Raw genomic sequence first — 21,271 nt, 5'->3', positions numbered from 1 at the left:
AATTCAGTACTGTTTGATCTACTCTGGGCCTGTCTAATTTCTCCTCTGCAGATATAAGGAAATCAAATGAGGCCACGTGCAGTAAAGAATGAAGCTGTTAAGTTGAAAATTACAGAGGCCTGAGAAAGATAAATGATCAAAGACTGTATAAATGCATTGCTACATGAAATGCACAGCACTTTACATGTAAAATAAGGTGATGAGAAGTGTCTTTGGGGCCTCAGCAACTGGCCACCTTCCAAGTTCTGCAAAGCTTCGCTTTATCCTGGAGGAGCTCTACCAAAATCAAACTGCTTGCTCATATAAGAGTTTGTGAGATAGTGCTCCAAAGACTGCAGGACTTTGCACCTAGTCATACAAAGAGAGGCTGAGCTATGAGGGGGACAGAGAGGAAAAAGCAGGGAGAAAACAGCAGACCCTAGAGGAGCTCAGGCTGCAGTTCAGCTCAACACCTGAATCAGCAGTGGCACAGGCTGAGTGTTGTGGCTGTGTCTAAATGTATGGCTCTGCTGAAGTCTGCATGTGTGTCATCGTGTTATCTCTAATTGCATTCATTAGTTATGGCACTTGGAAATTGGAGTGCACTCTCTAGGGTGGGGATGGGATGGCAACGCATGCCAGAGGCACCAAACAAGAGATGCTGGGAAGAAGGTGAAGCAGAAAGGGGCAGGGGAGGGTCGGTGGCCATCAAAAAAGGCACAAGAGTAAATTTGTGAAGAAGAATAAGGAGTTAGAAATGATAGGGGTAAATGAAGATGGCCCTAGAGAAGAGGATAAAGAAGAGGAAAAAGAACAGTGGAAGTGCTGTGGCTGTAAGATGCTGGAGGTTCCCTCCAGTGCTGTGATCCTGAAATTCATTTTCATGTTTTGTTTAAAATGAAATCAGTTATTTATGTGTACAAGTGTAAGAATCTGTTTCATACAGCATATCTCGTATTAACCTTGCAGATTAGACAACTTTCCAGCAACATCTGTAAAGCTCATGAGAAGTAAAAAATACCACATTTGTAGGAGGAAAGGGGGAGTCATGTCTAGCAAATAAATACACAGGTATGAAATAACCTTTATAAACACTGGAAGTAAAATTAATGAAATAGATTTCAGAAGAGAAAACTAACTGCCTACAAATGATGGCAGTAGTGAATTGCTGTCAAGTAAGAATAATGCCACAATAAATGAGGTGGCAAAGGGAATCAAGTCAGTAAGCTGAAGAACAGTCATTGCATTATCCATCTGAAAATAGTTTATAATTATACAAAATTTAATTTATGAAAAGTATATTTTTATTAATTTAGAAAAATACTGAAGAATATGGTGAATCTGAAATATGAGGGAATGTCTTGCTTCCCATCTGTTCACAATTTAAGTTGGACTGGGTATGTATGTGAAGCAGGGAGTGTATTGTTGGTCTTATGAATAAATAGTTTTTTGCTTTCTCTGTCTAAAAAGGATCAATTGTCAATAGACCACTAGCATTTATGCCTTACGGCACACAAGGTGCACAGAGTAGAGGGAAAGACATATTTAGGTGTGTAGGCATGGTTTGATTAAATTTGTTCTTGTGAGTACTTGGTGGTATCTATGAAGATTGATATTGTCTTTTTATGTGAGAGGATATTTGTGATGTGCATGTTTTACTTGATAATCTACTGAATTCACTTATACTTATGAATAAATAAAAACCAGCAAGAATGGGTTAAGGGAAAACTGTAGTGTCTTAAATTTCACATTTCTTAAATGTGAAATGTTACTGCAGTTCACTGAAGAGATTTTAGTGAACTGGAACCTTGAACATATAAAGGATGTTGCCTTCATCTCAAATTTTTGCTCCTAAATGAACATTTGTGAACAACTCTGCGTGGGAAAAAATAAAAACAAATAAACAAACACACTCCCCCCTCCTTAGTATATATGAGAGTAGACAAGTAAGTTTTTTTCTGTTGCATGGAAACAGCATAACAAAGTAAGATCCTTGTATATACAAGATTACACCTTAGTTTCATCACTTTCAGCATCTTCTTAATAAAGTAGAAGTATTTTGCACTGTTTATTATGTGCATGAAGTTCAGCACTTTGTGAAGCCCTCTAAATGCATACCCTCTTCTTACAGGAATCTGGTTTTAATTATTACCTTGATTGGTGATAATAAGACACCTTTGAGTTGCAGACTGCATCTTTTATAACCTTCACATCTGATTACAAGGTTTTTCCTTGGTGAAAGAGCAAACACTTCAATATAAAATAGTGCCACTAGTTTATACGAGCAGATTTAGTTTTGCTTCAGTGATCAAGTACAGTAGGACATCATATATCCGTGAGGCATTCATGAAATCAAGGGTTATACTTTTAAGAGCTTTTGCTTGCAAATATCATATCTTTAAATGACTTTGCCCAGGGAGAAAAGGAAATTCAGGCTGGTGACAAAATAGGTAAATGCTGATAGCATTTTATCACAAGCTTCGAGACCTCCTCAAGGCATCAAGTTTAGAAAAAAATAGAGCAAGATATTATGGGGAGGATATTTATTATTACAAACCACAAAGTCAACAGGGACTGCTAAATGTTCTTACAGTCATAATAGCCTATCTCATGTTAATTCTAGCCCAAAGCTCTGTGACTCTTTATGTGCAGAGATAATGGGGGGTAAAACTGTATTTTTAGTTTAGCAGCAGATTCCTCCCAACCATGGAAAATAAATTAGAGAGCTTTACAAACTAAAAATGATTTGGGCTTTGAAGGAATTCCCAGCAATAATATACAAGACTTATTACCCTGGGTAGTTAGAGGGTCCCATATGTTTATGGCTGATAGTAGTCATTTTGATTGAATATTGCCTCAGCAACTTGTTTTCAAATAATTTGCCTTTAACCCAAATCTGTTGATCCTAAAGAGGAGACCTTTTTTTGTAATGTTATTCTTGTCTGTACTCCCTATGTGTCTCTTGGATAAAATATAGTGTAGGTTGCCCAGAAAAAATGCTACATTACTGGTAAAGTTGCTATATTTGATGTAGCTGGAGTTCACTGAACATCAAGATTTAACACATCAAGACCTGTGTTAGGTTCATATTTAAGAATGTGTGTGCATTTTTTTTCCGGCTAAAAGACCCTACAATTAGTTGTTCTAAAATAAGGCACTGCAAACCTAGGAAAATCAGTTTAAGGTTGTTGCTCTTCATTATTTGCTTTACATTGTTATCTAGGAACATGGCTGCTTTGAGTTAGAAATGCTGTAAATGTGGGGGACAAAAGTAGGAGTCCACCCCCACCGAGAATATATTGTCCCAATATAGTAAGAAATAGTTTGTGGATGTCAAGAAACAAGTGCAAAGAAACCAGAAGTTTCCTTATGTAGCCTCACATACTGTCTGCACTTAAGAGTCAAGGTAAAAAGATGCTAAGGACTTGAAAAAAACAAAAAGCAGTAAGTAAGCAAGGAGACAAAAGCTGCTTGTCAGAAGCAAAATTAATAACAGTTTGGGGAAATCCAGAGTTAACAAGAAGTGAAGGAAGGAGTCAGTGTGATCCATGGAGACTGGGATAGGCCAAGGAAAGCCTTGAATACACCGGCACTGTTTGTGGTGAATAACCAGAGGAGGCAACAAAAATGGCAAGGTGTTCAAATAAATTATCTAAAAAGATGGTCTCTTGGAGTTGAATTCATCAGGGGCATGTAAAAAGGTGTTGAACTCATCTTGCACCACCATAGAGAGTAACTGGGCTAAAGGTTCAGCTTTGTGCTTCGTTAGGAAAGGCTGGTCTAGCAAAGCTACTCTGCAGGAGGGAGTGGTCTGGTTTTTACAGTGGTAAGGTTTTTATGCAGCTAAAAATGATGTGGCTCTGGAGCTGACACTCAGCTGACCACCCTCAGTAAAGGAGGTGAAGGTGGTGGTGATTTTATTGATTAGGGAAGTGAGAAGGCTGGAAGCAAGTGAAAAATTGGAAACACTGCCCTGTGAAGTGTATTATTATGTACAAGCTGATGGTAGACAAAGAGCCTGACATTTTAATTAAGATTCTTGGAAAAAGAAGTCTGAAGCAGGGAAGCAGAGCTGCAAGTTATTCTAGTATGTGGGATAGTGAAAGTTTTGCACTAGTGATTGAGACTCCTTAGAAACAAAATAGAGAAAAAGAAAACCAGGGACAGGGCCTTATGAAGATGGGAAGGTGTATGCAACTATTTTTTTTAGAATTTTTGTGATTACTTTGGGGGGGGGGCTGGGAACATTTTAAAAAAGTTTCATAAAGTGGAATTAATTACTTTAATATTTCCTTTTTTCTTAATGAAATGCATTTTATTCTTCATCCCTTAAGTAGGTAAGATTTTTTTTTTTTAGCTATAATGATTCTGCAATACTTTTAAAACATTTAATATCCAGTCTTTAGATAGCTGTGAGGAGAAGCAAACATTTATTGAGTGGAGTTATGAAGACAAAGTAATTTTAATAGTGTTTAGGAAAGTTAATGTTTCTTTTAAGCATGAAGGGAATAGAAAACTACCTCTTAATACTGGAAATGTCAGATGAAGGATCTCTTATCTTGGTCTTTTTGTTAATGATTTATGTTTTCACTGGGGTTCAGAATGCTTGTCATTTGCACTGTCCTTTGAGAGTAGCTATAGCTACCTATGGTCCAATCCAGCAGAAAATATGTTCAGTTCCTCTGTCACAAAAGTGCATGTAAAACTCAAAGTCACTAGAACCTGCTCCCAAGGCATACACTGCCAGAAAGTCAGATATATTTTATATTGCATTGGACCCTAAAGCGTTATAAAAAATGGAATATTCTTCTTTTTTTGTGTGTGTTTTTTTTTTTTTTTGGTGTAGCTTTATGACCAGCAAGGCAGCATCAAGCAGTTTATTGCAGAGCTGGTTTATGCCTTGCAAGAGAGCAGTGTAGTAGACCCTTGTGCATGCTTTGTTTTCAGCACCAGCACTGGAAGCAATTTTGAATCTCATTTGATTTTAGTTGAATCTATGTTCTCTTTGTTGTCTGTGTGTGTATCAGTATTGAAAAAAAAAATTACACTGATGGTTTTTTCACTGTTAAAAAAGGCATTTAATTTGTTTTAGATTAGTTCAAACTCTGGTTTTTTTACACCATGCTTAACAGTTCCTTTCTTAACTCTTTAATGCCATTGTCACTTTATCCAGCAGGGATAAAACATGCCATTTCCATGGGGGATGGGGAAAGGCACTCAGCCACATGTAAATGAGGATTCCATTCTACAAAGCCAGGAAAGACATTTGGGCACATTAATTTCTGTAAGAATTTGTATGGATAATCCCCATATAAGTCAATGGGGATGTTTCCTTGGTAAATGAGGTAGCCAGGATCCACATGGAAGTGCCTGTAGCCTTCTGGGAGATTCAGCTGTCACTGATGGGAGTGATGTGAGCAGCCTCTGCTTTGCTCATACAACATCGAGTGTCCTGAGCTGAGCCTTTGGATCTAATTAGATCCTGACTCAGGAGACTTGTCTGGATTAACCTTTAAATTGTATCTGAAAATACATCTCTCTATGGTGGCTCTTTTTTTCCTAACTTATATCAAGTTTTTGAAGTGAGCGATGTAGCAACTGTTTCCCTGTAAAATAATATCCCTAAATTCACTTCCTCCATGATTCTCATATGTCTACAATTGCCAAAAAAGTGTGTGTGTGACAGTCGTGAACCTTGGCCCTACCCTGATGCCCAAGTTCACCAAGTTGTTCTGAACCTGTAGGCAAGGGCTTGATCCTTCTTTCAGCAGCAAAGTCATTTTATCAGAACTTGCTCCAGTTTGGGAGTCAGAGATAGAGCTGTTCTCCTGAGAAGGAAGTCTTGGTGGCTGCCTCTGTTTTCACTGGTTTGTATGTCATGCAGCGAACTGTAATTTGCTGAAATCTTGCTCCATGGAGCAGAGAGGAAAGAAACTCAACCATAATTTTCTATCTGCTGCCAAGAGAGCTGAGTCCCTCCAAGCAGGAGGGGATCCTGTGGCTGGGGGAAATGAAGCTGGTTGGGAAGTCAGGGAAGAGCAATCTGTGTGATGTGCCTTTTCTTGCAGTAGTGGTTTCCAGTTGTAGCTGCTTCTGGGAATTACAGATATTTTGGTTTTAGAAACAGTCCCTGTATAACAAATATCTTACAGGATGGTGACAGAATTCTGACTTGGGCTGTTTTGTTCAGAGTTCTGATGACTGCATCACTCAATAAATGAGGCATTTTGTTACTAAGTGCCTGACCAGAACTGAGAAAATTTGTACTGTCATTCAAATCCACCGACTTGCAGTTTAGCTGTCATTGCAATATCAATTACAGATGGTTCTTGTGTTTGTTGTTGCCATTCACGTTCATGGAAAGCCTTAATAGAGGGAATAGAAAGAGGATTATCACGCACTTTCCTCTTGTACAGAAATAGATGATACAAGCACACCAATTTTGTCTCACTTACAAATAGCTCCCGGAAATAGTGGTCTATGAGGGAATAGGGCTGATTGACTCACTCGTTGTGAATAATTTAGCCTGAAAAATTAGCATTTTTGTACATGTATTATCCATGGAGAGCAGAATTCGTCTATTTGTTATTCGTAATCTTCCATTTAATAGTTTATGAATTGCTGTCTGGCTTTCTTTGAGATGGGCTTAATACATTACTTTGTTACATGTGATGTGTGATGGACCTCTGAGTCGTCTTGCCCATTTGTGAGTCCTCGCTGGAGGACTGAGACATTAGGCTAGAGAACAACTACAGCAGTCCATGGTTCTCTATGGTCCCAGGAGAAGATGGCTCTCCTCTGTGATGAGAACTCATGTGCCAGCATTTTTTGGGAAATGGACATCACCAAGGCAGGCATCATTCACACTTGCAGCGGTCGTGAAATCTGTTTCCTGGTGATTTTTTAATTCAAGTTGGAGCAAGACTTTGTAATCTGGCTTCCTTTCCAGAGAAAATTCCGCTTTCTTTTGTGAGAATGCAGGGTTAGTGCAGAGTCAGTGTGGGACTGGGAAATGTGAAGTCCATGGTTACAGCCCCCAAGCATGACTCAGTGCATATAGAGACAACAGAGAGCTGCTGAGCGAAGTGGTGCCAGTGCCAGAAACAGGCTGTGTACATTAGCATGGTATACTACCTATTAAAAAAAAAAATCAAGCTTCTAGTTCAAGAATTTCTTGGATATCTCTCCTGAGTTGTATTTTATGTGTGTACATTGTATATACACACACATGATGATGCACGTCTCAGTTTCCCTCTCTTACTCATTTCTGCTCTGTGTGAGAGTGGCTTTGCACAGCTCTGTTTCTCAGCAGCAAATAGGAAATAGCAATCATTTTCTACTTCCTTCTCAGTATTTTATCAGTCCATGTTTTTCAGGTGCTGTGAGCATACTGATCGTTTGCCTGGAAAACCCACCAGTGCTGGATTGCCAGGGTGCATTAAGTACCAGGAGAAATTCATGTTATAATCACACAAGCAAACATAGAAAGGCACTGAATGTTAGTTTTATGCATGGTTACAAACGATGTCAAAATTATAGGATGTTGTATAATCAAATAATTTATTGGACACAGCTGGTTAACTGCTTACAGCAAAACAACCTGTAGCTTAATTGCTCCTTCTACTACACCGGTTTTATGCATTGTCCTTCTGGCCCCAATACCCAAAGTAGAAAAACCCTGCCTTAGGCTTCTTGAGGGTTGTGCAAGAAACAGTGGGTCATAACTCATCCATGTCAAATTAATGTTGTTGTCATGGGACATCAATGGCATAATGAAGGGAGAATAAGGGCATTAAGGAGAGTTAGTCCTTCAATAGGACTTCCCTTCTAATTTCATTGATATGCTAAATGGAATTGTATCTTTTTTTTTTTTTTACCTAAGAAATTATGATAATGTTACATAAACACTTAGAGGAAGAAATATGAACCTTGTTGTTTTAAAGTATTAATAATTTGTTTGTTTCCATTCAAAGTGGAATAGTTTTATACATTTAGAATTACTTCAGGGAAAGCTGCTATGTGCTGTCAGTTCTAAAATTTCTTCTCCTCTAAGTAGTTTTTGACAATTTCAAGTATTTTACTTTCTAGAGTACAAAGTTTAATGCCCTGCCACATGTTCTAAAATGGCAGTTGACTATTTTAATTTTCTTTTCAGATTTTATAGCCGGGTAGGTGAAGGTCACTGATTCTTGGATACTTGCACGCTTGGGGATCACTTTGAACAGAACTAAGAATGTTTCTTTGAGTCCCTGATTGTAAATAAGAGAATTTGAGAAACAGTGCTTCATTTAGTCATGGGAGCTCTTTACATGGAGTGTTGGATTCTGAAAATAATTACCTTGATTTAGGTGCATGAGTCTATTGAAGGGACAGGTGATGTTCAGTCAAAACAAGACTTGTGTCTTCAAGTTGCTAATTAACTGTATCAGCACAAACAGCTGTTCAGCCCTACGATGTAATAGTAAATAGTTGCTTATTCCTGTTTTGAAGAGAAAGCAGGCACTTTTCCCTGCTTTAATTATATCCATGTTTGAAGATTATATCAGCCTAACTTTAGACTTCACTGTTAAATACTCTAGATTTTGTGAATAGCTCTGGTGCTAGATACTGTTGAAAATGTATTCATAGGTCTTCACACTTTCTGTCTTCATCCTTAGAAGCCGTGATTTATTAAACTAGTCAATACATATTATACTAGTCAATACTAGTCAATAAAAGTCAAGTTAATGTGTCAGGTAAAACTCTCTGCTTTTCACTGCTGTTTTTCTTTTTATTTATGCAATGCTCAGTTCAATTAATCTGTACTTATTCAATGGGATTGTGAGTTTCTACTGCTTTACAAATAAAGAAATGCACAAATTGACACGAGAACTTTCTCTGCTACTGCACATTGGGATTTGTCTACACTGTATTTCCTGCACTTCCTTGTGAGTCTTTTGTCGGCATCCTCACTATCCGGCAGTTCACCCCCTGTGCAGACCATTTAGCACCTTCTTCTCGTGTTTTGTTCAGCTCCAATGTGTGTCATGGCAGGTGTTCCAGCGTCATTTTTAAGTCACATGGCTTATCACTGCCTCCTGTCTCCGAAGAACCAGAAGTGAGAAGCTGTAAACTCCATCTCGGCGCTTGTGCAAAAAAACCCCCTGAAATTTGTTCTCATACTTACTGTTCTCCCAGACATGTCTGCCTTGACAGAACAGGGCTGTGTCCTTGAACATTTGGTGAGTTCCTAGTTTTCAAATATGCCTTTGAGGGGAAGGAAAAATAAGTTGAAAATTCGGTTTTCTGTTTGTGTTTTTGGCCGTCACTTGCTTAAACTGTTGAATGTGGCTAATGTACTTTGTTATATATTTCTTTCTGCTAATTTCTTCCAAGTTAAGTAATGAGATTCCCTTATTTGATTCCTGACATGTTTGTTTGATTGTTTGTTTGTTTATTTGTTTGTTTATTTTAATCAAGGACAACGGGAAACAGGAAAAAAAATTTCTATTCACTTGCATGGTGAGCTGTCACTGGAATGATTTTTGTCAGGAAAATGTAACTCCTTCCAGTTTCTTCTATAGATCCCTCAACAAACTCGAGGCCCATTTCTAGCAGAACCATGAAAAGTCAGTCAGAAAAACATGCTCTGCAGTGTGCATAAATACTTAAATATACACTTTCGCAGGTATTCAGCACTTCCATAGTAAAATTCTTATGGCACCTTAAAAAAAAAGGTTATGAGCCAGTGCTAATAATTTAGTGATGCACATGAAAGGCTGTATGTGTATTATTTATCTGTATATTTTGTGCTGAATGGCAACATCAAACATTTTCCTTCGTGCTATCCTTCTTATCCTTCTTGAACCCTGAACCTTTCTTAGTTGGAGACTCAGTTTCCCAGTTTTTCTGGGTGCTTTACCAAGTGTACAGACTTCAAGGAAATAGAACCATAAATTTCACCCAACGCTTGGCTCTTGTTCCTGTTCCCAATTTCTAAAGAGGGGCATTGTTTATACAGAGTTTGACTCAGAATGCCATGAACGCAGCTCAACAAAACTGCATTAAAAATCACATGAAAGGGGGGAAACTGGGTTAACAAAGACTATAACCAGTCCCGAACAACAATTGCTGTGCTTAAGGACATTTACAACTAGATTAGAGAAAACACGGGGAAGTAAACAAGAGCTAAAGGGAGAAAGCTGCTGCAGAGGGAAGATGGGGCCACATGATTCTTCCCCTCCCTGGTATCGAGGGGTGTAGGAACAGTGTGATATATTCAGCGTGCTAACATTTGCATTACAAATGCTTGTGCTGGGTTTAGAAAAGACCTAACAGATTGTCATTGCCCAGAGCACTGGCATTACAGTGATTGCTCCAATATAACACGGCTGTTAAACGTCTTCTTAACCCTTGTGCTCCCTTCATCCAGCTTGAAGTAGAGTTATTTGCCTAGAGTGAGCTTTCCGAGACAAATGCCCGTTTTAATGCCCACAGAGATCTGGACAAAACAGTCATCTCTTTTAATCACGAGCATCTGAGATACTGCATGTTTTAAGTGCATGGATTTTCTGAAGTGCTGGAGTAATAGATGATGCACAGCTCGTTCCTCAGAGCACTGCCGAGATTGCACCCTTAGCTGGTGGGAAGATGAAGTATTAATGCAAGGCTTTTCACACATTCTGTTTCTCTTGTAATCTCTCCAGTTTTCTGAAAGCTGTAGGCAATAAAATTAACACCCTTTTGTTGTTTATACCATTGTTACAATGCCGTCATTCAGTTTAATTGCAGTTGTTCTAATTTAGATTGGTGGAAGTTGGAATCTTGTCCTCTGGTTACTCAGTGCATACCCTATAAATGAACACATCTGGAAAATTGTGAGGGTTTGTTTTGTGAATATTTCATTTTTTAAAATTCCTCTGTAAATGAAAGAAAAACACCCTAAATTTAAGTTCTACAGGTAATTTGAAACAAGTAAATCTCGCAAATTTTTGAACTTTTTGGATTTAGAATCACAGAATGGTTTATTCTTGAAGGGATCTTAAAGATCCTCTGGTTCCAATCCCCCTTTCATGGACAGGAACATCTTCCACTACAACGGGTTTCTCAAAGCTCCATCCAACCTGGCCTTGAACAGTTCCAGGCATGAAGCATCCACAGCTTCTCGGGGCAACCTGTTCTGGTGTCTCACCACTCTCACAGTAAAGGATTCCTTCCCAATATCTGATCTAAACCTGCCCTGTTTCAGCTTAAAGCCATTCCTCCTTGTCCTATAACTACACGCCCTTGGGAAAAGTCCCTCTCCAGCTCTCTTGCAGGCACCCTTTAGGTACTGGAAGGCTGCCAGTTGGTCTCCCTGGAGCCTTCTCTTCTCCAGGCAGAACAACCCCAACTCTCCCTCGGTCTTTCCTAATAGGAGAGATACTTTAGCCCTCCAATCATCTTCTTGGCCCTCCTCTGGGCTCACTCCAGCAGGTCCACATCCCCCTCACGTTGAGGGCCCGGAGCTGGATGCAGCACTCCAGGTGGGATCTCACGAGAACAAAGTGGAATGGGAGAATCACCTCTCTCAACCTGCTGGGCCCTTCTCTTGATGCAGCCCAGGATGCTCTTGGCTCTCTGGGCTGAAAGCCCATGAGCTCAGTGCTGGCTCATGCTGAGCTTCTTGTCACCTAGGATTCCCAAACCTTCCTCCTCAGGGCTGCTCCCCACCAAGACTCTGCTGTGCTTGGGATTGCCCCAACCCCGATGCAGGACCACGTATTTGGCCTTGTTGAACTTCATGGGGTTCCATCAGCCTGTTGGCTGCAACTCTGAGTGCAACCATCCCCCCAGTTCCTTGTCTGTGCAGGAATCCCCATGTCCAATTCCTGTCTCTCCAGTTTACAGGCACAGGTGCCATGTGGGACAGTGCCAAATGCCAGGTAATTCTTAGTGTTTTCCATCCCACTAAAGAAAAGCAGATCTGTGTAGACAGATGTCTATCAGCCCCAAGTGTGCTTATAAAAATTAATAATCACCTCAGCAAAGCACTGACAAATGCTAAAATGTTCCTGTTCATATTAGTACAAAAACCGTGTATCTGAAGCAATACTGTCACTAAAGTAAAATAAATCCAAGCTGTTTTCTACTCTGTGGGAGTATATGAAATGCAACAAAATCAGTTTATGAATTAACAAAGAGATTTCTATTTAAATATTGGTGAATCCACTTCTATCACTAATAGAGTGCAGCAATGGGAAAAGGTAGTGATCTTAATTCCAGCCTGCAAACCTAGCAGAAGTGTTTGAACTTCATTGCTTAAAAAGAGTTCCTGGGAGTCTCATACTGAAAGAACCAACCAGGTAGGATTAACACACTTGCATTCAAACTAAATTCCACTACCTTTTTTGTCTTTTAACAAGATCAGTTCACATCTCTGTCTCAGGGAACATAGTCTGAACAATGTGGTCTGGGCCAGGACAATGTACTAGCATTTTAGGCTTTAACAGAACTTCAATTTGCATAAAAATAAATATAAAATGCTGATAAATAAATAAATAAATAAATATTTTGTGCTTTTAGAAACTCTATTTCACGATTGAAACATCCATGTTTAGAACAAGTATATATTTTTCTGATTCAAGATCTTTCAGGAGGTGGAAGAGCACTTCTTTCAGTACTGTTTTGGTTAAAGTACCACTTGTATTTTCTCTGGCTCAGAGGTGTCATAGGATGATTCTAATGATGGCTCCAGCTCAAAAACATATAGGAGGTCACAACACTCCAGCTTTCTGGTTCGTTTGATTTTGTCTTTAGTCAGGAAGATGTAAGAACATCTTTAGAATTTTATTTCACCTTAGACATTAACTCAGCTCCAGAAAAGTTTTAGTAATAATTAAAACTAAACAATCAAACAACAAAAATAAAAAACCCAACCCCCCCAAACCAAACAATCCCAAATAAACTATTTTGTTATAATAATTTAATAATATTTGAAAAAAATTTAGTCTTTAAACTTATATATATAGTTTTAAATTTGACCAGTTAATCACTGTTTTGTACTGTGATATCATCTTACATTTGCAACTGATTATATTTCCAAAAACCCCTCTTCATTAGCATACAAAATTTCCTTAATGTTGATATAAGCTGCATCAAGCAATTGTTATATGACAGTTTGCAACTAGATGTAAATGTCTTAAATATCTGAAAGAAAAGTATATCATGTCAGCATTTAGTGGGCAACTAAAATGTGTACTTTGAAGGAAAGACATACAAGTAGCCAACACTGTCTGGAAACTGTTGTCCTTATATAGAGGATCTGTATGGAATGTGAAGAATGGCAACTTCAGAAAATTTGCAAAATCAAACCTGCTCCAATGCAGATACATGCAGCAGAAATGAAGTTTCTCCTTGCCATAAAGAAAGGCATGAGGTCCAGTTTTATGACTGGGTAACACACTCAAATTAATTCCTTATTTTATTTAGATGTCCTTTATAGAGTGTATCATCACCTTGAAGAACATGAATGTATAAAAAACCCACATAGATATTCTAAGCAATCTCTTTTAGAATAGAAATATCATCTCTGATATGTTGGTGTCTTGTACAAAGCAATGTCATTAACTTCTTTGAGAAGGTGGTATTTTGTGGGGGCTGGTTTTTTGGCTCTTGATATTACAGTTAACCATTATTAATTATTTCATGACTAGCAGTAAAAATCTTCCATAAATATTCTATGTAGAAGACAAAAGGGTCTAACATGAAAATGTTTCAAAGGACTGTGTGAAAGAGGATGCAACAGCATGATAAAAAAATAGCATCATAAAGCTGCATTCCAGAATTTGTGCAAATGTCCCAAGCAATAATAAATAGGATTTTGTGGGTGAGGGATGGTCATTGTATCTTTTTTATCACCTCTGAGAGAAATAAGCTGCAATTATCTTGACTATTTCATCAACTTAAAACAACCTTTCATTCTGAATTTCAAGAATGGTTTTTGGCTGAAAGAAAAGGCAGATTTGTGATTATCTAAATTGCAAAAAGACATAATATTTTATTAGCAGTCTTGGCAGCAGCACTTATGTATGCAAGCTGTAGCACAATTTAAGGTACTTGTTACAGTAAAATCTAATTAAAATTTAAACTGAGCTGATGGCATTCAAACTGCCACTGGAGAGGGAGGATTGGATTCTGTGGGTCTCTTCTTACATATGTGTGCTTCTGCCATTTTGTTCTTTGGTAGCCAAACAGCATCTGTCTGAGCTCAAAAATGTGTTAGTCTGCAGTGTTTTGGTGTGCTGTTGTCAGAAACCCCCCCCACATAGCCTGTTATTTGCCATGTTTTTGTGCGATCCTTGATAACTTTTGTGATCCTGGATAACATCCCTAACCAGGCATTTTCAGTTGTCAAACACTGGAGCCCTGTTTTGGTCTGCAATTTTCCCCAGCACCGTTTCAATGAAGACTTAGATATGCAAAATGGGTTTAATGTGAATTTCCCAGACAAGAGTAAGCCAAAATATCGAACTACCCACTGTTGTGGTGGCTCTATGAGTTCACTGAGGATGGCAGTGGTAAATCTTGTGCTTCACTTCTGTGTGTGAAGAGTGACAGCTCAGTGCTACGTTTTCCTGCACAGCCAATGTCAGTCTGGCAAATCAATGCACTCCTCTTGCTGATGTGCACCAAAGGCTTGAGCCAGGATTACAGGAGCTGAATAAAGAGCAGGATGTGCCATGGGTTGCTTTTACTGATGAATATGGCTCGGGTTAACTGTCAGCAGGGCTTAGAGGAAACTATCTTTTAAGTCAGGACTCTGCTACACACATAGTGAGCCATTTGCTCTTCTGAAAATTAGCAATTATTCTATGCAAATTTCTATGTTGCCACTTTGCTGGATTTGATTCCTACTGTTTGAGCTGGATGCGACCAGCAAATCATCCATTTTCTTCCCTGTTTTCTATAATAGTTGTTTTGGAAAACACACCAGTAATGGTGGAAGATCTATTCCTTTGTGATGTTTATTCCTGCTTTTTGCTACTTAGCCAGAGAAGACTAATCCAAATATATCAGCTGGTGAATTCCAAATGGCAAGTGAAGACAAACTTTGTGGCAAAAGCAGTGAACAGGTAAAAGATCGAGTGCTCAATTATTTTATTGAGCAGGTGTATAACATACTAGTTTTTCTTAATTCAAAATTTTTTTCTATGTGTGAAGCTTAAAAGGAAAAAATTTCCATAATTTCTAATCAATTCCAAATACTGTGATAGTATCTGTAACATCCTTTGAATCTCATATCCCTGGTTCCAGTATATGGAGAGATGCAAGAAAAAGAGAGTGGTTCTGTAGTTGGTGGAAAATGTCCTGCAGACAGTGGGAAAGTGAAGATCTTGACACAGTGAACAAAGTGAAGAAAGATTTTGAAACAGTCTTACACCAGAGATCCAAGGGAAAAATTGTAAAGAAATGGTGAAATATTGCAGACATCTCTTTTTACTACTGATTTTTTCTTGCTACGGTTGTTTTTGTCTACATCAGGGAAGTTTTCATTCTGCAGAGTCCTTGAAGTGCTTTCATTCAGGGCAACTTGTGGTTATGTTTTAATTTTTTCCTGTGCAATAGAAGAAAAAAATCTGTTGTAATAATTAGCAGATACAGAAGAATGATTGGGAGCAGACATAGAGTTTAATGGAGTGTACTGAAATTTTAGTGGAGCCTGAAATTTGTTTTGAATGGAAACAAATACAGTGAAGTTCTTTCCTGGTGTTCCACAGGAGTATCTCCTGTGATTTTTATATCTATTAAGGTGATTGGCAGAATTTTCAATATGTTTTCCAATTATCTCTGCAAACACTTTGGAAAAATCAATTGCCTAAAGCTCCTTCCCTGACCCTCTCCCTCTCCTCCTTCCCTCTAGTTATGCTACTACTTATTTGAATAAGTTGGAAAAAGAAAAAAAATATTTAGTAACATTTGCTGTGGCAAATGTGAAAGGTCACATTCTTATTGAGAACAAATCGAATTTGGTGAAACTATGAAAATATTTTTACAGTAATTTATATCTTTTAATGATTTTACCAAAAGCTGTTATGGAGTGTAACGTGCTGTTGTACTCTCTTGCACTGTGTCAGGATAGAGTAAGTACACTGACAGTTTATTGTGGAAGAGATTGTAAGTGTATGAAGTAAATAACTCTAAAATATCACAGTGTTTTTAATTCTCAACTCAAAATATGTGCAACAAAGAGGAACTTGGCAGAGTGGTTTCCTGCTCCTCTCCCTGCAAGGGCTTCATCACGTATGCTAGTGATTATTACAAGCATGCTAGTAATCACTGAAATGTTATTGCTTTTAAGGAGAAATCAGGTTGTTGTTTTTTTTGTGAATGGACATGAAATTTATAATCTATTAATCTATTAACATCTGTTTAGCTCCCCTATAAACTACCACTCTCCTCCCCACCCCCACCTCATGATCAATTAGCTGTGAATGGAAACTGAGAGCAGAGACCACTGGTAAATCTAAATATGTCAATGCATTTCAAAAGTGATGCCCTTGACATTAAATCTTTAAAAGACCCTCACTTGGTCCTCATCTCATGCTGTTGCCCAGCATCTTGTATAAGCCCACTACTAATCCTACTTGCTGCCAGCATATTCATTAGCTATTTAATCTCTTAAATCCCATGTGAGAATTCACAGAGCAATGACATTTGCCTGTAATTATATATATATATATGTGCATATGGGTTGTATGCCCGTGCAAACCAAATTTTATTTCTGTTCTTCCTTGTGTTCTTGCTGTCCTTCTGTCCCTGCCTCTTTACAAAGAGCACTGTGGTGCCTGCTGCTCAGCCACCCTCTCATGCTGAGCCTTGTCACTGGGCAAACATGATGTGCTGCCTGGAGAAATACCTCTGAGGCTTTGGCAATTAATCTGGGAAGGTTTCCCACCTCTCCATCCTAGATGTCATGATTCTGATGGATACTGACAGTCTGGAAGTCCTTGCTAAGAGCTTGGGTTGATGTCCTCAGCTGGCAGGACGCTGTGGGCCTATGCACTGTACTCAGTCCAGGGGATGTGGAAAACAGCAGTGTGTGCAGAACTTCAGGAAAAAGAGCACAGTCAGTGCTGTCCCCTCTGAGCTGGAACCAGCGCTGGAGCACCATAAGATGCCATTTCATGGATCTTTTCCTGTATTTAAAAGACTGGAGTGTTTTGAACCACCATTCCCAGTGGTCAGTAGCTAACCACTTTGTCATAAGGCAGGTGTATCATGGGCTGAAAAGAGCCTCCTGCATTTTCAGTGGAAACAGGGACAGGGTCACTTGCACCATTTCAGAGCTTGGAGAGTTGTTGGAGATGTCACATACCTCCTGGCCCCCTGGTTTTTTGAGTCTGTGCATAGACATGATGCTTTCATGGCCGATTAAATGGTCTTTCTTGTGTGACATTCTGAAATGCAATCAGGTTGTGGTTGCCTGTCTGTGAGACATGAGGTCTATGACAACGTGCCAACAGCCTCTATGGATGATTTCATTTGAGGGTTCCTTTGCTGGCCAAGCTCTTCACATCTTTCTCCCATGCAAGGATTAAAAACCTTTATTTGGAATGTGAATGTGCCTTGCCAGCCTCATGACAGCCCATTCCATTGCCCCAAATCCCCACTACTTCATTACAAAGAAAACACCTGCTTGGTAGGGAGCAAAGGCCAAAAATGTGACTGGGGAGAAACTGGTCAGCAAAACTGTTCAAAGGGGAAGAAAACTATTTCCTGCAAGAGCCAATATGATCCTCAATGTGTGTGGAAGTGAATAGAGATGGGGCACAGGAGGTAATGGCATGTGTGAAGAGTGAGACAGGAAAATGTTGTGTGAAGCAAACAGCCAAAACATGAACATTTCCATGTGTGCTGCCACAGCCTGTCAGAGTCCAGCTGTAATGACCTAGGTGCCATCTGACTTTTTTGCACAGCATAAGAACTTTGGAATATTATATAAGCTCTCAGTAGTTTGGGAACAGGTCTGTTGCATTGTGCAAGCTGGGAACAAGCTGGAGGACTTTGTGGTTGTATGGGTTGCTCATTAGTTCAGACATTGTTTTCCCCCTTAGCCACTGAAGTGTGTTAAGCCTGTGCCTGGAGCACCTGGCCAGCAGCAATCTAGTTCTTGTGCACCATTCCACTGTCTGAACACGTGCAGGGAAGACTGGAGTGTGGTTAGGTGCCCTTCTGCCCCACCTAAAAGCAGTAATGAAGCCACTCTGAAAAACTGCCTTCCAGTATGTGCTATATGTGTGTATATATGTATATATATATACAGTATGTACTCTACATGGTGTATCAATCAAAAAACCCCACTGTTAAAAGTCTCTTAAGGTCAACTGTGTTTGTTTGAGCAGAACTTCCATGCCAGACTCTGTGTTGGGGTGTTGAGGCTGTGAATTGAGGACAGTGTAGGTCACTATTATGACTATTAACCTTGCTGGTGTTATTTTCAGTGTAGGAGGTAACACTTCAGATCACTAAGTTCTGTCAAATGATGTCCATTTTAAGTTGACCAACAGATGGCACCATCAGTCTCCTTTTCTCTTGTGGCTTAGAAACAAATCTTAATGCAAACTGTTGTCCAGGTCTCTCTGCTGGTAAATTCAGTAATCTCATTCTAATTAATATTTCATTTAAATTCCTAACGTCTTATGATTGTGCTTAAAAGCTGTGCATGCCTACACGTGCAATGAAACGAATTATAAGGATACATATTCATAATTTAACCTGCTAGTGTATTAAATGACTCTTGATTTTCAAGGGGTTTCCAAGTCAATCCTGAATTTGAATGATAAGTAGAAAAGGCACCACATGTGATCGTCTCAGTTTAACAGATGCATACAATAGTGAAGATCTAAAATGCAGTTTGAAAATTGATTTAACAAGGTAAATTGCATAAAAAGTATACTGTACTGATTTCTGGAAACTCTATCTTTCTCTTTTCTCAGATTTATAGTGGGTTTTCACTGTATTCTCTAACTTTAAGATACATCCTCAGGATCTACAGAAAACCCCATCAACTGATGAAAATTATGACTTCCAACAGCTACCTTCTTCTGTATTATCTGAATTCCCAATTAGATTTTCAGAATGGGACATTACTGAGAATGTGTCAGGAATAAGAGCTGCCTGGACACAGAGAAAAGAAAAATAAAGTCACAGGGAAAGAAAGAGCAATGCAGAGTTCAAAGGAACCATTACATATTTCTGAAGGGATGAATGCTGAGCAATGTGGACATCTAGCTAGGGAAAATACAAAGGTTGCTTTTGAGTTTCAGTCTTTATTATTTTATCCTGAAAGGTGTTAGTGGCTCTTAGTATGTAGCCTAAAAGCCAGCCATGGTATAAAGATGTCTATCAGCCTGAACACTTTGAAGAGCCCAAGGTTAACTTAGCCACAGTTGTCTTCCCTGGATGGTCATTATGCAACATGTGCAAAGCATCTCTAAAATACCACCACTGGATTGCTTGGTTTCACCAGTTGTTGACTGATTATGCACAAATGTATGTGACTAAATAAAATATGAGTGAAATTTGGACCTGTGTTCTATTTTCTCATAAGAGAATAACAGTATCATCACAAATTCCTTGTGATGACTGAGTACAAATATATGCTTAGCTTGCAAATCACCAAGACAAACTGCTGTGAGGGTGCAAAAAGCAGACATAGGGTCTAGTAGCAAAGGTAAAGTGAACTTCCTTTACACTCAAGGCTTTTTTTTTCCCCAGAGGTATTTTTATCACCACAGGTATTTCAGTTATGTTTTAATTAAGCTCTATGATTATAAGTACTTGTCAACTGGGGACATCTATCTGGGTAATTAGAATGATAGTGCAAGAGATAATTATAGAACATAAAAAGTAGCTAAAAATGAGTCTGTTGTGATGCAGTTAAATCCTGCACAGCTGCTCTGCTTTCCTTGCCCCACCTCACTGAGGACTTAGGTCACTGGCTTGCTGTCCACTCACACTACATTACTTTAAACCAGATTAGGGAACAGTTTAACGTGAAAACTTAATGATATGGAAATCCAGCAGGGATGTGAATGGAGGGACAGCAACCAGCACACCATCCAAAGCCTCTCCTGTATCATAATGAGGTGTATTCCACGACAGACAGAAATCTTTCTTCAGCAGATGCTAAATGAATGCATTGTTCCATAATAAATCCTGTTTAGATATCCCCAAGGCCTGTGTCAACATGCTAGTTAAGCATATGTTCAAATCCACTCTGATTTCATGAAGTACTTAAACTTTATTCAGGCTGGGTTATGTGCAAGGGAAGGTTGCAAAATCAGAACCTATTAATAAATACCTGCTTTATTAAGCTAAGATTTGTTAGCCCTTTTTCACCAATGCTTTGCTTAGGTAGGGTTTAATATAAAAACATAATTTTTTTTTTCTGTGTTTGATTGGTTTTAAGCTGCTGGAAATCATCAGTAATATATGAACAAATTATTCTTCATTTTAGGTCTGATTTCAAAGACACAGTGAAAGTTAGTAGAATTTTCCCCTTAAGTCAACAGGGAGCAGCAACAGGCCTTTGCATTCTCAGAAGTTTTCCAGAAAGCCTTGGTTTTCCTTCAGCATGCATATCATTGTAATTTAGAGTCCCTAAGAATGCCATTGATGTGAATGTGATCCAAATTGTCATGCAGAATTCTGAAATCCAGCACTTCTTAATTACTCTACTCATGGAATAAAAATCTGAGGGTTAGAGGGAAAGCTTCAGAAAAAGAAACACCATTTCTAAAATCTAAAAAAAAAAAAACAAAACACCCCAAACCTTTGCAGCTCCCAGTATATTTTGTATGTTGGTTTTTGTGGTGTCCCTGCTTCTTATGTCATGGTTCTTTTCTTTAACCTCACTTTTTGAAAAGGGAAGAAGCAGTTCTCTCACATCCACTCTTTTACTGTTTGAGGGCACTTTAGAAGAAAAATAGTTCAGCTGTTCCTTTTCCTCTAAATCTAAAGGAAAGTTTCTGAGTTAAGGAATTCCTTTGTAACCCCAGGAAGGCAGCAGTATATTTCTGTTTAGCTTTGCTGGGCCTTTGCATGAGTTTCATCTTCTATTGATTTATGGTGAGTGGGGATAATTCTATCGGATACGAAGTATTGTGTCTTAATTTGTGTGCTGTAACCTCACCGTGAATTTGTTGTCCAAGATGTTTCCCTTTCATAATTAAATTTCAGTACCTAGTTTTATTGCTGTTCTCAGGGATAAATCTTTGATCTGAGAGCTTTCATACTCTCTATCTTTATTGCTCTCATTTTTATTACAGGT

Source organism: Manacus vitellinus, unplaced genomic scaffold (assembly GCF_001715985.3).
Source record: "Manacus vitellinus isolate BGI_N305 unplaced genomic scaffold, ASM171598v3 scaffold_35_pilon, whole genome shotgun sequence".
Classification (NCBI taxonomy): Eukaryota; Metazoa; Chordata; class Aves; order Passeriformes; family Pipridae; genus Manacus; species Manacus vitellinus.
The sequence above is the reverse complement of the archived record's forward strand: the minus strand, read 5'-3'. Positions refer to the sequence as shown.